The sequence below is a fragment of the Neovison vison genome, chromosome 12, assembly GCF_020171115.1.
Source record: "Neovison vison isolate M4711 chromosome 12, ASM_NN_V1, whole genome shotgun sequence".
In the NCBI taxonomy this organism is placed as follows: Eukaryota; Metazoa; Chordata; class Mammalia; order Carnivora; family Mustelidae; genus Neogale; species Neogale vison.
This window is the reverse complement of record NC_058102.1, coordinates 97,088,812-97,092,691: the sequence shown is the minus strand read 5'-3', so window position 1 is coordinate 97,092,691 and position 3,880 is coordinate 97,088,812. Positions and strand designations below refer to the sequence as shown.

General features: G+C 34.8%; 1 pseudogene; it reads left to right on the top strand.

Annotated features, from left to right (window-relative positions):
- The first annotated feature begins 298 nt into the window (after window positions 1-298).
- LOC122890990 lies at window positions 299-805 on the top strand (annotated as a pseudogene).
- The last annotated feature ends 3,075 nt before the right edge of the window (window positions 806-3,880 follow it).

Genomic DNA, 3,880 nt, shown 5'->3' with positions numbered 1-3,880 from the left:
GACCCTGAATTGCAGGTTGTAATTTTCCTCTTTCTATTTTTTACCTACTTGTTGAGTGCAACAGGAAACAACCATCTTCATTCTCACTCTGCTGGATTCCCACCTGAAGACACCTATGTATTTCTTCCTAAAGAATTTCTCCTTTTTAGAAATCTCGTTCACAACTGTTTATATTCCATGGCTCCTGGTGAGCCTTGTGACAAAGGATAGAACTATTTCCTATATAAGGTGTATGACTCAGTTGTGGTTTTTTTTTTTTTAATCTTTTTGGGAGTAACTGAATTTTCTTCTGGCGGCTATGTCCTATGACTATTATGTGGCTATATGTAGACCTCTCCACTATACCACCATCATGAGCAACAAAGTTTGCTACCAACTTGTACTCAGCTCTTGGGTAACTGGATTCCTGATCATCTTTCTTCCAATCATCTTGGGACTCAAGCTGGAATTCTGTGCTTCCAATGTCATTGATCATTTTATTTGTGATTCTTCTCCCATCCTGCAGATCTCAGATACACATTTCCTAGAGATAATGTCGTTTTTCTTGGCTGTGCTGACACTAATGGTCACATTGATGTTAGTGCTTCTCTCCTATGGCTAAATTATCAAGACAATTCTCAAATTCCCTTCTGCTCAGCAAAGGACTAAAGCCTTTTCTACCTGTTCTTCCCACATGATTGTAGTTTCCATCTCTTATGGTAGCTGCATCTTCATGTGTATAAAACCATCAGCAAATAACAGAGTGACTTCAAGCAAAGGAGTAGCTTTGCTACCAAGCTCAACACCTCAGTTGCCCTCTTATTGAATCCCTTCATTTATACACTAAGGAACCAGCAAGTGAAACAGGCCTTTAAGGACAGGGTTCAAAAAGTTTTATTTGCTTCAAACAAATGAGAAAATTCTAAAAAGTATGAAGGGGTAAAATGAATAAAAATATTGCCCTTTTTTTAAAATATTTATTTATTGGGGCACCCTGGTGGTTCAGTTGATTAAGTGGCTGCCTTTTGCTCAGGTCATGATCTCAGGGTTCTGGGATCAAGCCCTGTATCTGGCTCCCTGCTCATCAGGAAGTCTGGTTCTCCCTCCCCCGTGCTCGTGTGCTCTCTCTCTCTCTCACTTGCTCACTCTCTCTCAAATAAATAAGAGAATGAGAATGGCTTAAGTACCTAGATTACTAGATTATTTTCTACAAAATTTATCTGCTTGTTGAGATTGGGATAAAAATCATGCCATGTCTGACACTGTGAATAGACCTTGATGCTTGATGTTTTTATGCTAAAAAATATAAGTCAGATAGACAAAGACAAATACTGCACGGTATCACTTATATGTAGAATCTAAAAATCAAACTCATATAAAAATAGAGTAGAAAGTGGTTGTGCGGGGCTGGAGGTGACGGGATTAGGGAGAGGTCTGAGGATCTATTGTATAACATGATGACTATAGTTGATAACACTTTATAACTGAATTTTGCTTAGAGAGTTGAATTTAAATGTTCTCACACACACAAGTAAATACGTAAAGTGATAAGTGTTTAAACTAACTAGATGAGAAGAATCCTCTTCTAATGTACATGTATATAATATAATCACAATGACACTTTAAATACTTTACAATTTTATATGTTAATTATACCTCAATAAAGTTGAAAAGTAATCTCAAAAAAATCATTGTTCACGACTGGCTATTTATAAGGCAAGCATGCTGCCCTATTTCTCCATTTGCCACTGAGTTAGCTCACTGGGGTAGCATGGCCTCACCTAGTGATTTCAGAAAAGTTCAGGTTCAAATTTAGCAGGTGCATCAAGCCAATTTAAGGAAACTCGTCTTAGCCACATTCTTTATCTACCTTTATCATGAATGAAAAAAATATTTACACTCATCTTATGTCTGTGTTTATTTCTCAATTTGTTTGGAACACATATTAAGGAAATGTGTGATTAAATATTATGGTCTTGAAAACTAATATCATGGGATACCACTTACCTATGTGACCAAGCTCTGAGCCCAGAAGATAAACCAGACTTGTATAGAAAATGATTTTTCAAAAAAAAAAAAGAAAAGAAAGAAAATGATTTTTCACCTCTGGTTAAAGAAGTCAGAAATCATGGTGTGATAGCAGTTATATAAACTTGAGATCACTGAGCACTTGATAATCACAAGTTAAATTCTATTCCCCCATCTTAGTGCTGTAGGTAGACTAAGAAATTACCACATGGAGAAAAAAGCAAAGATAAATCTTAACCAAAGTACATACGTCTCCTAGATTTAAACTGATGAATTAGTAGCATAGGTTATGGCAGAATCCAAAAATCATAGAAGCTAAATATTTTAGAAATCTGAAGTTAAACCATAACTATAGGGTGAGGATTGCTGCCCAAATGCTTTTGCCTAGTTGAAATTTGGAAGACCGCTAAACATTTTTGGTCCATATGGGGACTGAACTTAAAGAATTTCTCTTTTAGCACTCTAAGATCTTGAGATACCCATGTAGGGCCTTTGAGTTCCTTTCATGGACTCACAGTAAGAGGTTCTGTAATGGAACAGAAAATTAACACCAAGAAAAATGCCTAGAACCAGGCTTTCCCCAACAAAACTGAAGACCCAGATAATAAGGCCATTTTTCCTTTTTCCCTCTTTTCTTGCTTTTACTTTTCTTGCTTTTACCCCATTCCCACTTTTTCTTCATTTTATATATGGTAATCTGACTTTTTAAATTTAATATGATCACTTTATAGTATATTATTCAATTAAAATAATATTTATTGCTAACAGTATTAATAAGGTATATGTGTATATGTACAAAATGTATCACATGTTACTTTTATCTTTATACATTATTTATGATGTACATCTTTCTCAATTTTAGTATTGGAAGGTATTTCTTGGGATATTCCTTGAAATCATCTTGCTGTCTCTGGAGAAGCAGATGCATTTACTTGAACAAAAAGAGTCTTTCAGAAATCAATAAAACTACCTTTGAATGCTAGTTCTATCACTTGCTAGCAATAATTCATTTTTCTAAACTTTGATTTGTCTACATTTATCCAGTGTAAATTATGACAATAAATATAAGTTGTAGGGATATTTTGAGATTTATCAGTATTATAAATTCTCAATAAATTTGGGCTTTCATTCTATTTCATTCAGAAATTTAAAAATAAACATTTTAACAGGATAGCTATGACTTTCTTTCATCCTTTGTTCACAGATTCATGCCAAATGTTACCTTTGTATTTTTTTATCTTCACATAAAAATTCTCTTTTTGCATTGTCAGAAGTACCAAATCACCGTATTGGGAGATTATCTATCATGTTAACTAATATTTGTCCACGTGCCAGGAGTAAAGCATTCTAGAATTTGGCATACAGAGAGACGTTCTCTAAGGCATTTAACATTTAGAGTAGAATAAAGACAAGTAAAGATGACATTGTAGTTTGATGAGAGTTCTGAGTGCAGGAACTTAGTGGTGATAGAAATCTAATGGGTAAGACTGACCAGGTGTGGTGTAGTGGTGCTATTGGAACAGTAAGACAAAGTAAGCAAATGATTCCTTGTGGAAATGGCATTTCAACTGGAGGACTCTGGGGACTGGGTAGTTGAAAAGGCGGGGCGGGAAGGTGGGGGGAATTCCTGCTTATAGACACTGCAATATGAGCAATAGCCTGAAGTAAAAGAAAAAGTATCTAAGGAGGTTTTAATATGTTGAACTGCAGAAGTGGAAGTTGATGAATGATGTAAAGAGTAATTAAATGCTGATCGTTCTTTGAGAGTTATCATTAGGTATATATTTTGGACTTTAGAAATATCTAAAGATTTCATTTTTTAAAAGCAAATCATTTCATTGATATTAATATTCACATTGTAGTCTGTTTCTCT